Genomic DNA, 15,996 nt, shown 5'->3' with positions numbered 1-15,996 from the left:
AAATGGGCATTTTCCTACAAGTCTCTTCTAGATGAGGCCAAAGAAACTGGGTAATCTTGATTTCCAGAGCGTACACATAGATTAAAATAGCAATCCCTTTTCTATGAACTTTAGTGCTAAACGATTTCCTATTTTCAAAACAAGAAGCACAGGCTGGAGGGATGGCTCAGCAGTTAAGGTATTTGCTTGCAAAGCCAAAGGATCCAAGTTCAATTCCCCGTGACCCACATAAGCCAGATGCACAAGGGGGTGCAGGCATCTGGAGTTCGTTTGCAGTGGCTGGAGGCCTTGGCGTGCCCATCCCCCCCCCTCCCTGCCTATTTCTGTATCTCTCTTTCTCTCTCTCTCTCTCTCTCTCAAATAAATAAAAATAAAATATTTTAAAAAAACAAGAAACACATCTTGAGCACTGAGTTCTGGGGATCACATCAAGTAAAATATTTCTTGGATGTGGCTTGCACAAGACCATCCTCCCCAAGATCTGGCCTGCTGAGGCGTGAGTCCTGGAGCCAGCCATGCCTTAGTGACCACACATTCAATCAGTCATCATGCTCAGTTAAAGGCATCCTTGCACTTCTGACAGCGAGAATCCCCATGAACATAGGGCCCTAAGGAATGAAGTCTGTCTTTGCCCTAGATCTTTCTTTTAGTTCCTCACTTAACTGATACATTGGTGTTTGATGCTCCCTTCATGACCGGGCCTTGTGCTAGAGAGCCTTACTTTGAGGAGAACCGAGCCTGCTCACCCCAACCCCAGTGCAATCTGTGGGAACTCTGCTACAAATCGGGAGGATTGTGGTTGTATGAGGTCTTGGCGGGGAACAGGGTCTCTAAGCTCCTTGTTCTTCAGGTTGGGGAGTCACACTTAGGGTTCAGCTGTTGCATGTGCATAAAGGCAGAGCCCCGGGCCATCCAGCGCACAAAGGACACAGCAGGACTTTACCCTAGGAGCCACAGAGTCTGCCCTTACCAATCTACAGTTAATGGACGCTGTGCCCAGAGACAACCTGGCATGGATGCGTGAGACTTGCCTGGGTTTTATCCTGGAACTTCGGTCCAAATCGTGGCTTTCCCCTTTCACTAACTGTATGACTCTAGATTAAGGACGTGTCTTAATCTAGCTGACCCTTAGCTTGCTGTCTATGAAGTGCTGAAATTTCCTTTTCCAAAGGGAAGTAGGAGGGCTATGGATTCGAAGTGTGAGGTCAGCAGAAACCAGGAGCCTTACATTGTACCCTCAATGGGGCCGAGAGGCCTGGAGAGGCCTTTATCTCCCTTGACCTTGGTTTTCTCAAGCATGGGAGAAAGGCACGTTGACTGGGTCCTAGATGGAAGCTCTGTGCAGCTCGAGAAATGACTCTTGACTCTTAGCTGCAGGGTTCCAAGCCAAGCCACTGTGGCCTCCCCGGGGTCAAAGGCTGTGACAGCTCCTCTAGCACAGATTTCTGGCTCAGGCCTCGGGGTGTATGAAGGCCCTGTGCTTCCTGTGAGAACCCCTAGCACCAGGAAAACAGCAGGTAATTAGCTCTTACAGAAGGAGAGAAACATCGTCCGATTTCATTGGCTTTAGCTATCTGGAGGAGTAGCTGAGGGCCAGTATGCGGCTCTATAAGTACCCTGACTTAAAGTTCAGGTGTGACCTCCTCCTCCCCTGCCCCTTTCAGCCCCGAGCACTGCTTCCCAGGAGTGCACGCTGGGTTCCGTTGGCAGCATCCGCCGGCCCCTCGTCTTGTCTTGCAGAGTCCAGGGGAGGGAAGATAGACCACGGCTCCTGCTTCCAAGCAGGCATGCATCTTGCTCCATAAGGGAGCGATTGATGTGTTTGCCAACTACGAGTCCCTGCTGCCAGCTGGTGACTCATCCAGCCCTGGGAGATAGGAGGGTCCCACAAGGCCCCCAGGCTATCACCCAACAAGAAGAGGCAATGATCCTACTTGCCAAGGGACAGAATGTGCCTCAGAAAGAGAATGGCAAGGAGTGAACACCTTGCTGCAGAAGGCAGCGGCAGAGCGTGTGGCATGTCTTCCCAGACTCTCCTGTCTTTGACTACCGGGCTTCAGCTGCGCAGGTGGCCGTGTCTGCAGAGTCCCTTGAGCCTGGGCTTTCCTTTACAAGTCAAAGCCCAGCAGAGTGTCTCAGCTTCCTCCTGAGGAGTTTCTTACTCTTGGGGTGACAGGGTGAACTCAGGAGGCTTTCTTTTCATGCCCTCTTCTCCCTCCATGGATGGTTAGCCTCTCAGAGTGGCCTGAGGCCTCTCCTCCTAGCCAAGAATTTGGCAAGCCAAGGAGTCCAGAGGAGGAATGGAGAGAAGGAAGAAGTAGGCGCTGGTTCTCCAGCACTGCCCAGGGGACTCTGGCTGGAACCTCTCTGGCCAGGCTTCAGCTGTGCCAACAGTAAGACTAAGGCAATTGCCTGGCCTGCCCCCATGCAAGCCTGCCATTTATAACCGGTGTCCTTCCTCAGGGAAGAGAACTCAAGGATGCCAACCCCACCCCCACCCCATGCAGCCCTATGGACTTACAGAGGGAGAAGGACATGGGTCCAGTGAATTAATGCAACTGGTATCATGAATCTGAGCTTCAGATGAGAGAAACTGGTCAGGTCTTCTGGATATGCTAAGCACTGAACTGTGTGAAAGGAGAAGGGCTGATGGAGGGCTCTGGGCTTGGGCCTGAGAGTACTATTCTGTCTGTGCCCAAAGAAGGCAGCGGCAGCCGGGTGTGGTGGCGCACACCTTTAATCCCAGCACTTGGGAGGCAGAGGTAGGAGGATCTCCATGCGTAGTGAATTCCAGGCCAGCCTGGAGTAAAACCCTACCTTGAACAAACAAACCACAAAAAAAGGCAGCGGTGGCTTGTGAGTCACCAGCCAGCTCCAGAGGTCTCCCCAGACTTCCCTGGCTTTTTGCAGCCAATCCCCCAAGGGCCCAGAACATGTGGTGGCCCCCAGGGTGACCTGAGCATTCAGGCCTGCCCCTTCTCCTGCCCCATGGGAGTTTCAGGACCTCAGGTTCTTTGCCTGGGTATGATGGTCTCTTGTGGCAAATGGGAAGGGAAGACCAAACACAGCCAGTCGCGGGCACAGTCAGTGTAGCCCATGACACTGTCAGCTGTGGGCCCTTCTCAGAGGCTCCCCCAAAAGTCATACCATCTCTCCTGGGACAAAAACGGCTTTCAGTATGACTGATCACCCGTCATTTCCGTGGACTGTGCAGAGCTCCAAGCTAGTGGCCAGGCTGGGAGAATTAATGCCTAAGAGTGATTCACCTGGGGCCAGTTCTTTTTCTTCCTGACCGCGTATTAAGAGGTGGATCATGTTCTGGCCACATAGAATGTAATAGAACATAATTCTTTTTTTTTTTTTTAGGAGAACTTTATTTATTCATTTATTTATTTGAGAAAGGGAAAGAGGCAGAAAGAGAGAGAATGGGTGTGCCAGGGTCTCTTGCCACTGCAGACGAACTCCAGATGCATGTGCTACCTTGTGCATCTGGCTTATATGGGTCATGGGGAATTGAACCGAGTTCGTTTAGCTTTGCAGGGAAGCGCCTTAACCACTAGGCCATCTCTACAGCCCTAGTATATAATTCTTTGAAGAAAAAGCTTACAGAAGAGTTGGCCATTGCCCCCCTCACACCCATATTCCAAGTACAGTCGCTGAAACTCTAGGGTGAAGACCAAAAGAGGCAAGACTAATTGGAATTTCTTAATTTTGGTCCAGAGGCAATCAGTGGAGTTTTGTTTTGCAGCCCTTTGACAGGGAATGGGGGAGTAGAGGGGGGCCTGACCAAAAAAAAAAAATCTACTCAACCAACAAGTCTTTAAAGTCCTTACGCTGTAGTTAAAAACAACGAACAGATGAAACGGCAGCCTAAGAGAGGATATAATTAAAGCTAAATTCTGGAGTACACGCCGACTTCCGCCTCTGCAGGCCTCAGTTTCCTGGTGTGTATATGAAAGGCGATCCCCAAACCTTCTTCCCCGCCAGGAGTCCTAGGATTTGGGGCTGAGTCCTTGGGTTCTGGATAAACAAGTGGGGGCTTGTAAGGCTGCCTCGCCTGTCCTGCAGCCCCTCACCCCCTCATTCTCTGTCAGCTGTCAGGTGATGGGATCATTCCTGGCTTAGGGCAGGATCTTGAATTTCTATGAGTGCTCTTGTTATCACTTCCCCACCTGATCCTTCAGTCTCTGTGAGGTGGGTAGGTAACCAGGTATTTTTATTCAACTTTGATTTGCAGGGGACAGAAAAGCGCAGGGGCTTGCCCATTACCTCACAGGTAGATTTGGCAGAACTGAGAACGGAGCCCAGTGGACCTGAGGCTGTGTGGAGATGGGGGAGAGGAAGGAGCCAGGAGGAAGAGGAGGAGAAACTGGTGGGGACTTTTCCTGTGCTCACAGACTCCAAGCCTGGAGGCAGAGACATGTGCAGGAAAGCCGGGGGGCAGCGGGAGGGGGCTCGGTTTGTGGTGCCCCTGCGCTGACTGGTTTGAGAATTTCCCTTTTGTCATTAAAGCCAACAGACCAACGCGGCAGCAGCGTTTCCCAGGTGGGTGGGAGAACCGTCCCCACCCTTTGCTAGGGTGAGGCTCAACTTTCTCCCCCAGGGCTCTGGCAAGTCTCTGCGTGGCCTGCCTGCCTGCCTCAGGAGCGCACAGTCAGCTGAAAAACAAAATCAAATCAGGTGGAGGGGGAGGGCATGGGCATGGGCATGGGCAGCCCGCCCCTTTCGCCCCCACCCAGTGTAACTGGGGCGTGGCCTGGAAGGGAAGGAGCTACAGGGCTCACTGGCAGGGAGGTTGTGACTTCAGCAACGTCTGAGTAGCCTGCCAGACACCAGATGCCTTCTGGGGCCATCTGTGGTTGGGGAAACTGAGGCTGGGAGAGATGAGGTGATTGCCTAAGGCTGCACCTTAGACAGGAGTAAAACAGTACCGGAGCCAGCTCTCCTGACTCCCAGTGGGTACATGGCATGGCACTGTGGGCACAGTAGCACTTCCGAAGCCTGGGTCCCTGGCACTCAGCCATCCCTCATTTTTCCCCTTGAAAAGAAACTACGCTATCACTAACTCAGACGACACAGACAGTTTCCTTTGCTATAAGGAAAGGCTAGCCATAGCCTTGATAATCAATCATGATAAACAGGTTGAAACAGCATTATTTAACTCGAGCGAGGTGCATTTGCTCAAGCAACTGTGTTGCTTCCCCAACAGCGAGATTAGTGAGCGATACGCTCACACCAAGGCTCTGAAGGGTTTCTAACGTCAGTCTTGCTGTGTCCTTGAATTCCCCAAAGTCACCTCACGGCCACCAGCAGTGCACGGCAAGCATTTGCGAGGATTCTGGATATAATAAGCTAGTCATCTGGGATGATTTTCCCACACTGCTCCTGAAGGTCAGGCGGAAAGCTGGGGGCCAAAGACTAAAGCACCCAGGTAGAGCCCCAAGCCCTCACCAAGGCCCCCAGCCCCATGCCTGCCTGGATGCCTTTAGTTAGCGCAGCACGTCAAGATGACGTTTCTGGTTGTGCATCTGCAGGGCTCTGTCTTACCCAGGGCCTGCCAAAGGGTGTGGGATAGATAGATTGCCCCTTAAGGTCATCCTACAGACAGTCTAGGAGCCCCCAAACTTCTCTCACCTTTACCTATGACCCTAATCAACTCTCAAGAGGCACCACAGTGTTGGGGACAGAATGAGAGTATTCAGGGATCAGCCAGTGATCCCTCCTTCCCTCATAACCCACCCAGAGGCTTGGAGCAGGTTGTCCCAAAGAAGATCAGCAAGACTTCGGGAACCAAATAGTATTCTCCAACTTCACACTCGTGTTCCTAGCCAGAACACACCAGTCGTCTGATCACAAGGTCTCCCTGATCCAGGTGTCCTTGGGCCAGCGTGTCTTTCAGCCACCGTCTCTGGGTAGCAGAGTTGTGTCACTCAGCTGAGCCACTCTGCTTTTTGTTGCTTTTCCCCCCTCTGTGCTAGAAGTGGGACCCAGGGCCTTGCACACGCATACGAGGCGAGCATTCTACCACCGGGCAGCCCAGCCCAGCCCCTATGTGCCTCTCTTCTTAACTAGCTGCAGAGCCCTCCTGCAGTCCACTAGAGCAAGAGAGGTAGGCACCTCGTTGGTCTGCAATCCCTGGGGAGGGTCTGTTAGAAGCCAGGCCAGTCATTGGTAGAGATGCTGGGGGACTTTCTGCAGAGCACTACCTAGAACAGAAGGGCTGCCTTTTGTCTTTTTTTGTTTGTATGTTTGCTTGTTTGTTTTCGAGGTAGGGTCTCGCTCTAGCCCAGGCTGACCTGGAATTCACTATGTAGTCAAAGGGTGGCCTTGAAGTCATTGCGATCCTCCTACCTCTGCCTCCCGAGTGCTGTCATTAAAGGCGTGCGCCGCCACACCGGGCTCCTTTTGTCTTATTTTGTTGAGATGGGTCATCACTCAGAAGCTCAGGATGGCCTGGAGCGCATGATCCTCCTGCCTCAGCATCCACAGTGCTGGGACTTCAGGGGAAATGCCCCGGAGACTCTGTTCCCATCATCAGATTCTGGCGGTTGAATGGCTGCAGGACAAGCATTGAGAGAGAAGCTTGGCACCCGAGCCCTGACTCAAGGGTCTGCTTGCTACATTTTAGCCAAGCGCCCTTGGCTAAGCCTCAAGTTCTCTGGGTCAAATGGGCTCACAGAAAGAAGTGTGAGGCTGCAGCTATCTGCCCTGGTGCCACGTGGGTCAAGCGGGAGAAGAAGCCGTGCTAGGAGGCTCCACCAAGAGGATGCCCAGAGATGCCCCTTTCAAACTGTAAAGGACCAACTGTTAAGGAATTCAAGGATATGCTTCCTTCCTTGCCTGAGACCACCCTTGTCAAAGTTATGTGTTAGTCAATTGTGCAGGTACCATGTACGGTACAGGGTGGTTGTGTCTGTGTACATTTGTGAACACGTGGGCACGTGTGCATGTGTTCGTGCATGAATGTATGTGTGTGCACGTGCGTGTGTGTGCACATGCATACCTACCTGCTCATCTCCCAACAAGTGATCTGTTACCTAAGCACTGAGGGGCCTCAATGTCCTAACTTTCATGTGAGATTCTTGATGATCAGTGGGTCTCCAAGGAGCATTTGCGGGCCAGGGAAGGGTCTGTCCTTCAGGATGTCTCTGCCACACAGCTGAGGAATCCCCCAATGACCTCCTTGCCTTTTTCTCTCCAGGAGGACTGGGACAGCTGAGCGGGTCCCTGGGTTCACAAACCAGTAAATGTGGCTGTACAGCGTGGGACTCTGCAGGGTGGCGTGACTGAGCCTCCACCTGGTCAGAGCTCAGGGAAGAGTGATGGTCAATGGCCAGAGGTCTTTTGCCCCTTGGGTTTGAGAGGGCTGCATTGGAAGTGACAAACACCTGTTTGGATTTCCCCGGTAGAAGGAAACCTCGAGGTCCTTGTGTCTGAGCCCATTCTGGTAATGAGCTGAGAAAACCCTACTTCCCCGTCTGTTGTAAGAGGCAGGAGGGGAGCCACGTGAGGGAGGCGGCGGGAGCAGGTCAGCACCAAGGCTGGCGGGCTGGTCATTGGCTGCCTGCTCGCCAGCTTCCTCCCACTGGACACCAGGAGCCCCTGTGGGCTTCTCTCATCCACAAGGAGGACTCGGGGTTCAGGAGGCCAAGATGCCTCCTTCGCCCCAGATCATGACCTCCCTGGAGAGAGTGGTACTTCCAAAAGCCCCCAAGCTGCAGCCAAGGGTTCTGTCAGGCCTTTATGCCTTGGGCTGAAGTAATCTTGATACTTGATACTTGTCCTCAGTTTCCCACAAAGGTCTGTCAGTACTGGCATGTGCTCCGTTTCCTCTGAAAGATATACACGGAACACTGACTACTACTAACCAGAGCTCTTGTTCTCAGGATATGCACTGCCACTTTTGTCTTTTTATTTATTTTATTTATTTATGAAAGAGAGAGAAAGAGGCAGAGAGAGAGAGAGAGAGAGAGAGAGAGGATGGGCACTCCAGAACCTCTAGCCACTGCAAACGAACTCCAGACACATGCGCTACATTGTGCATCTGGCTTATGTGGGCATTGGGGTACTGAACCCAGGTTCTTGGGCTTTATAGGCAAGCACCTTATCTGCTGAGCTATTTCTCCAACCTTTGTCTCTTACATTTTAAAAACTAAGGTGACAGCCTGGAGAGATGGCTTAGTGGTTAAGATGCTTGCCTACAAAACCTAAGGACCCAGGTTCAATTCCCCAAGACCCACGTAAGCCAGAAGCACAAAGTGGTACATGTATCTGGAGATCATTTGCAGTGGCTGGAGGCTCTGGCGCACCCATTCTCGCTCGCTCCCTCCCACCCTCCTTCCCTCTTTCTCTCTCTCTCAGATAAATAAATAAAAATAAAATATTTTTTAAAACTTCAGGTGAAGTTCAGGTGGTGATTCATGCCTGTAATACCAGTATTTGAGAAGCTGAGGCAGGAGCATTATGAGTTTGAGGCCTGCCTAAGCTACATGGCAAGACTCTATCTCCAAAAGGGAAAAAGAAATTCTTTTGCAGGTGTCAAACACGCCCAAGCCTTGGCACTGGACTGTCGTCTTCCCTGTCCTCAGTAGATAGAGAGCTGGTTATGGGCCAGCCACTGCTCTTCAGTGCATAGATATCCCTAGGGTGTTTCTGGGGTTGTCCCTGAGCAGGTACTTTGGGTTTCGGCACGCTGGTGATGGAATCATGTGTAGACTCCACAGTGAGGCACACTCATACGGCCTCCTCCAAGGACAAGATGCTCTGTTGTCTGCCCAGATGTTCAGGCTTCTGAGCAGTGTGGCTGTTTTCACAGCCATAGGGGAAAAAAAGAGGCCCAGCCCAGGGTGGGACCCCTGCTTCTTGAGAAGGAAGCGGTGCCCAGAGGAGTCTGGGACCAGCATTCTCCCTGCTGAAGTCCTGTCTTCAGTGACTCAGGCCCTAGTGGCTCCCTCACTGACTCAGACCGCTGAGCAAGCAGTACCCTAGCCGTGTGGGAGAATTATCCATGCCCTCGGCCCCGCATGCCCATCCCAGTCACCTTACTAAGAGAGGACTTGGGGGTCTTCAGTCTCTAGGGGGGGCTTAGCAGAGTGATGAGCCACCTGTACAGGTATACCTTGCTGCCCAGGACTGGTTGAAACCCCAGAAAGATGCAAGAGAGTCTCTGTGTGTCTGCTGCATGGGAGCCCTCAGTGGGCATGGGCAGATAGAGAGGGCATCTGCTAAGGAAATGAGCAGGGAGCCCGTGGCTCTCAGGGGTTTCAAGGCAAGATCTGTTCTCAGGAGTGCACTTTCCAGGCTCAAGATGTGCCAGGACCACCGAGCAATGTGTGTGCCCTGGTTTGCCTGAGAAGGGTGAGGAAATGGCTTTGCTGAAGATGGCCCTGTTGGGCGCTCCGCTGGGTGTGTGACTCGTCAGGCAGAGAAGGGTGTGTCCCATGGGAGAGCCAGTTTGGCTGGCCCCACCTTGCTGGCAGAAGCTTGGTTTCAAAATGGGCTAATAGCTGGGGACATGGACACTCTTTTCATCTTGGCCTGCCCAGTACTTGTAGCTCCCAAGGAGCTGGGCAGCTTCTATCTGATCTGAGTTGGGATAGAACTCTCTCTCTCTAGACTTAGTCAGCCATCAACTGTGGCCCAGGCCTGGGTAAGCAGAAGCCCCCTGGGCTACTGCAGGCTGACTTCAAACTGTGTCCCCTGCATAGACAGGCCTCCCCCGCTGCTTAGAGCCCTCCTACCCTCCCAGCAGCCCACTTAATCTATGATGACCCCCGCAAACAGGCTGTGGGGACCCCAGTGCCCATCAGCAACTGCAATCTCTCTCCTCAGGACAACTTCTCTAGACCAGTCAGGCACAGGTCTCCTTCCCACAAGTACCTGCTGGGAGCCCAGCTATGTGCTAGGCACAGCAAAAGGTATTTGGTTCAGAAAGCCTGGAGAGATTACAGAACCCTACCCTAGCAACTGGAGAACAAACAAGACCACAGGCAACTGTGTAGGCAGCCAAGGGATTCCAGCTCTGGGCATTGGGGTTGGGTTGGGGCAGAGCAGGCGTCATGGAGATGACAGGTTTGAGCAGAGGTGAGGAGAAATGTGGGGTTTTAAAGCAAGTGGACAAGGAAAGCAATGCAGGCTAGAGGTGCATCTCAGCTAAAGCAGGGGGTCCAGGATGTGACTGTTGTTGTGGGACAGCGTCGGAGGGTGTGTTGGGAGAGGGCTGGCTGGGCGAGCTGGGGCCAAATTGATGTGCTTGCCTTGGCGGGAACGAATGGTAGCTTTGCCCTAGAGAGGCGGAAGTGATGACATCTTAAGGCAAGGAGCCTTGAGGATTGGGTAGGGGGCTGGTGGGTGGGGGAGCTTGGAGTTGCCCAGGAGTAAACTGAGGAAGGTCATGACCAGTCTTAGCAGTGGCAATGCAAAGAGAGGACGTAGAAAGGATGCACAGGCAGGCATTATCTGTCTCTCGTGTGTGTGTGTGTGTGTGTGTGTGTGTGTGTGTGTGTGTGTGTCTGTCTGTCTGTCTGTCTGTCTGTCTGGGTCTGGATATGTGTTGGGCAGGGAGCTTGTGTGTAGGTCCAAGAACAACCTTCAGGTATCTGTATTCTTCTTCCACCTTCCTTGAGACAGAGTCTCATAAAAAAAATGTATGCTGAGGCTGGAGAGATGGCTCAGCAGGTAAGGTACTTGCTTGCAAAGCCTAAGAACCCAGGTTCAATTCCTCAATAGTAATGTAAAGCCAGATGCACAAGGTAGCACATGTGTCTCGAGTTTCTTAGCAGTGGCGAGAGGCCCTGGCATGCCCATTCTCTCTCTCTCTCTCTCTCTCTCTCTGTTACCTGCCTCTCTCTCTTTCCCTCATAAACAAATAAATAAGATATTTTTTTTCTTTTTTTTTAGAGAGAGAGAGAGACAGAGGGAGAAAGAGAATGGGCGTGCCAGGGCCTCAGCCACTGCAGTTGAACTCCAGACCCTTGCGCCACCTAGTGGGCATGTGTGACCTTGCACTTGCCTCACCTTTGTGCAACTGGCTTACATGGGATCTGGAGAGTCTAACATGGGTCCTCAGGCTTTGCAGGCAAGCGCCTTAACCACTAAGCCATTTCTGCAGCCCAATAACAAAATATTTTTTTAAAAAAACATGAATGTCAAATGCCAAGCTAGCTGGCCATGAAAGAACCCAGGAACCCACCCAGGATTCTCCTAGCTTCCCCTCCCATTGTCATAGGCACATGGAGACCACAGACCCATAGTCACTTTGCTTCCTGCTTCACACAGGTGGTAGGGTGGATAGAACTCAAGCACCTGTCACATCTGAGCCACCTACTCAGCCCCACGATCTCCTTCTTTTTTTTTTTTTTTTTTGAGGCCCCAAAAGACTGGCCTTTTATAAATGTGTGTCGGGGGAGGGGGCGAATTGGCATACTAGGACCTCCAGCCACTGCAACTGAAGAATTGAAGTCCATATACATGTGCCCCCTTGTGTGCATTGTGACATTGTATGCTCACGTCACTGTTCATCTGGCTTACTTGGGACCCAAAGAGTTAAACATGAGTCCTTAGGTTTCTCAGACAAGTGCCTTAACCACTAAGCCATCTCTCCAGCCCCCACCATCTCTTCTTTTTATTTATTTATTTATTTTTAAGTTTTTTTTCACTTTTATTTATTTATTTGAGAGAGAAAGAGGCAGAGAGAGAGAGAAAGGCGCGCCAGGGCCTCCAGCCACTGCAAACAGACTCCAGACGCGTGCGCCCCCTTGTGCATCTGGCTAACGTGGGTCCTGGGGAACCGAGCCTCGAACCAGGGTCCTTAGGCTTCACAGGCAAGCATTTAACCACTAAGCCATCTCTCCAGCCCCACTATCTCTTCTTAAATGACCACTTACTGTCCTGCCAAATGACCTTGGCAAATGGGAGCTTTCTCAGACCTTTGGAGTCCTGGACCTGCTTTGCTCTGATCTAATCTCCCTCTAGCACCGGCTTCCTTGCTTACACAGTGAGAGGTGGGCCTCTGAGACCTTCCTACTTAAGCAAAAAGAGGAGCATCAGTGTGGGTTAAGACAGCACTCAGACCGGAGAGATGACTTAGCGGTTAAGGTGCTTGCTGGCAAAGCCAAAGGACCCGGGTTCCAATCCCAAATACCCATGTAAAGCCATGCACAAGGTGGTGCATGTGTCTGGAGTTTGTTGGCAGTGGTTGAGAGAGAGAGAGAGACCACTCCTCTCTAAGAAAGAGAGGGAAGAAGGGAAGGAAGCGCTTATGGCACAGAGAGCCTAGAGGCAAGGCCATGAAATACCCTGGCTGCTCAGGCATCAGCACAGTGAAGTACACCCACTGAAGGAAGCACAGCGCCTCCCAGCACAGAGCCTGGCTTCACTCTGCGTGTTGTGTCGGTGAGTTACAGGTCTTAAGTCATTAGTAGAAGGGGCGCCGAGCAGGGGCGGGCACCTACTCACAGCTGCGTTCCCTGGCCTGCCTTGGACTGTGCTCCTATGGGTTAACTCAACCTCCAGAGCGCCACTGGTGTCTCCAGGAGAGAAGCATGTCTCTGCGCTCACACTCTGAACTTCAACCTATTTAGCCCAGCCTGCTGTCGGAATAGTCAGCTCTGCTCCCAGGACGCTGAGTGTCTAGTCTGGAATGTTCCAGGGACCATCCCACCTGAACTTGGAGTTTCCCAGGGAAGCATGGGATAACCAAACAAGGAGTGTGCAAATGAAAGAGAGAGAGAGAGAGAGACAGAGTCTGTCTGTCTGTCCTTTGTATTCAAAGGAGAGGAAGCTGCCAGCAGATTCCTATCAGTGTGTGGGGGTGTGGCTGGAGAGGCATTGGCAGCAAAAGCTCTCCCACCTGCTGCGGGCACAGGTGCCCAAGCATTCTTTTCTGGCTGCAGCTGCTTGCTTGGGACCTGGAAGACAGTATTTGGAAATGGGGGAGGGCATGGCTGGCACTCAGGGCCTGCAGGCAAGGCCTGTGAACATCCTGGGAGGCTTGGGCATCCAGCACAGTGAAGAAGAGTCCTGCTTCAGATGCCAGGGGCACCTATCTGCCAGAAAGCCGGTCACACTCCGCAGGCAACAACTGTTGCCTGGTTCATCCTCTTATGGATGCCCGAGGAGCTTCTTTTTCTTTTTTTTTTTTTTTTTTTAAGTAGGGTCTCACTCTACCTCATGCTGACCTGGAATCCACTATGTAGTCTCAGGGTTGCCTCAAATTCACAGCGACCCTCCTGCCTCTGCCTCCTGAGTGCTGGGATTAAAGGCGTACACCACCATGCCCAGCTCCGAGGAACTGCTTCTTTTTTTTTTTTTTTTTTTTAATTTGTTTATTTGGGAGTGACAGAGAGAGAAAGAGGCAGATATATATAGAGAGAGAATGGGCACACCAGGGCCTCCAGCCACTGCAAATGAACTCCAGACGCGTGCGCCCCCTTGTGCATCTGGCTAACGTGGGTCCTAGGAATGGAGCCTCGATCCGGGATCTGGAGTTTGTTTGCAGTGGTCGGAGGCCCTGGCGCGCCCATTTTCTCTCTCTCTCCCTCTCTCTCTCTCTCTCTCTGTGTGTGTGTCTGTTGCTCTCAAATAAGTAAATAAAAATGAATAAAAATTTTTTTTTAAAAAAACCTCTCAGCCAATCTGAGAGTTAGCGGCATGTACAGAGCAAACACTTGTCGTGAACAGTGCTAAGTGTTTTACAGACAAGACACCCACTTCTGCTGAAGACCCTGCATGTTACAGACAGTTACAATCCCAGTTATACAGCGGGAGAAGCCCACGCACATTGGGCTCCAATCACTTGCCCAAGGCCACATCCAAACATGCAGCTGACACAGCCGAGGTGGTTTGGCTCCAGTTTCCTTCCCATATCTAAATCCCAGCCTGCGTGAGATTGAAAAACCTGCCTCGATTCTCAGGATACCCCCTCCAAGGCAGCATGCTTCATCTGCTCCTTGGAAGGGACCCAGGCACTAGGAGAGGACAGGATCTCACTGGCTTTGTCTCCTGCTTGTCAAAATGGCAGTGAGAGGCCGTAGGGACGGGCGCTCCACCTCCAGACACCTCTAGTCACCGTGCTCCCTCGTGACACAGCCTGCCCGCACTAGGACTCTCGAAGCTGGGGTGGGGCTGCCAGGAATGGATGATGTCACTGGGGTGTGGCTGATGGGGGGGTGATGGCAGTGCGTTTCTGCCGTTCTCATCTCACCCGCTCCTTGGGGACAGCCCACCTCGCTGAAACTTGCCAGGGCTGCCTGCTGCTCCTTTTCCCAGCACCCAGAGCAAGAGCCTTGTCAGGCTTAATCAGCAGGTTGTTGTCTTTGCTGGGTCCGGGCCAGGAGAGCATCTGCACTTCTCATTAGATGTCTGACATGACGTCCAGGTGTGTCACCCGCTGAGAACAAGGGAGCTCCTTGTTGCCTTTTCCCTAAAGCTCAGCCTGCCTTGGGGTGTGTTCAGCCTTCCTACAAAGTGTCTTCTGCTCCCCTCCCTCCCTCCCTCCCACCCTCCCTTCCTTCCTCCCTTCCTTCGAAGCTTCCTCCCAGGAGGAGAATGCAGAATGTGGTCACTGGTGAAAGCCATGGAGGCCCCATGGAGGCACATTTTGCAGTTAAGGCACTCATTTCGTGTCCGAAGTCTCAGAAAAATTGCCTCTTCCTCTTGCCTGTGTCGTTCTGTTGTCTGTCCTCTCCCAGCTCCCACAAACCAGCTCAGCTTGCTTTGTGGCAGATCGGTTTGACCCAGTTAAGGGAAGAAGATTGCGCTTGCTTGGTGTGGGTGAAGGGGATATGTCTGCCATTGCCAAGGTTAACAGTCTGTGGCTTCTGAGTTTTGGATGCCGCTTCCAATTGGTAGTTTGATACCCATTCTTTATGGAAACTGGAACCATGAGTGGTTCCAGCTCTCTGCGACTCCCTGCAAGTTGAAAGGCAACCCAGCTAAAGGCTGGCCCCTCCCTAGTTCTGGGTGGCTAGATGTGGTACCGAAGGGGATTACCCATTGCCTAACAACCTCCTCGGGAGACGCACACAGCACGCATCCATTCTCTCTTCTTTCTCTGCACCTCTCCCTTTCTTGAGGTGGCCAGGCTTTGAGTTGGACTTGGCCCTGGTTCATCCCAGCAAAGGTTGAGTCCCAAGTCAGCACCTGTGTGGAGACATTTTGTCAGGCTCAGTGTTGATCCCGTAGCCTGAGAACAAGTCCTGGCAGGCGGCAACTGCCTGCTTGTGAGCTCCTGGGAAAGTCATCGTCAGACAGCTCTGTCCCAGAGCTCATTCCCACCAAGTCTCTGGTTTTACAGGCTCCTCCCAAGGGAGGCATACCCCCAAGTTGGACTCACATAGAGACTTGGGAATACCTCATTGCCCGTGGTACACTGTCTTGTTGACTTGAGTCTCAGCCCAGCTTCTCTCCCTACCAGCCTGGTCCAGAGGTCTCCCCGTGCCCCTCTCTGCAGCCCTGGGTCACCTCTGTGTGCTAGCTGGGATCCTAGCTGGCAACTCTTTGCACCAGAAGCTACAGGAGCACAGCCTCATCCCTCTGTGGCTGTCAAGGGTTTGTTTGTTTTTTCCTAAATGGCCTGCTACCACTTGCTTCTTGCCCTGGCTGCAAGAAGGCAAGACCTGGAGGTCGAAGGAAATAGCAGGGGAACATATTCCTGGCCAGGACAAGTTTCCAAGCCTGAGTGCCAGTGATCAAGAAGGCCTGGCTGTGTCACACAAGCTCAGAGCTGGCACTGCCCTCTCGTCACTGAGTGGCCACTAGAAGGCCATCTCTTCAGCTCACAGCTTCCTTCTGGGACTGTGCCTGCCCGGCCAGCTCCGTGGTATGGGACTTTCTTGCTCACAGCCTCATGTGAGAAGTACATTTTGCATTGCAATCTAGAATCTACTCCTTGTAGCACAAAACAGTGCCCATCTCTGCTCTGTAGTACTTACTCTGCTCTGCATTGCATATTCTCCAATACATTCTGTGCTGTTTTTTTTTTTTTTTTTTCAACGT

General features: G+C 52.2%; 1 protein-coding gene across 1 annotated transcript in view; it reads left to right on the top strand.

The window, feature by feature from the left end:
- Pkp1 (plakophilin 1) overlaps positions 1–15,996 on the top strand; it is a 50,038-nt gene that overhangs the window by 17,404 nt on the left and 16,638 nt on the right. The window lies entirely within an intron of this gene.

The sequence above is a fragment of the Jaculus jaculus genome, chromosome 1 (genome assembly GCF_020740685.1).
Source record: "Jaculus jaculus isolate mJacJac1 chromosome 1, mJacJac1.mat.Y.cur, whole genome shotgun sequence".
NCBI classification, from domain to species: Eukaryota; Metazoa; Chordata; class Mammalia; order Rodentia; family Dipodidae; genus Jaculus; species Jaculus jaculus.
This window is presented reverse-complemented; position numbering and strand designations above follow the sequence as displayed.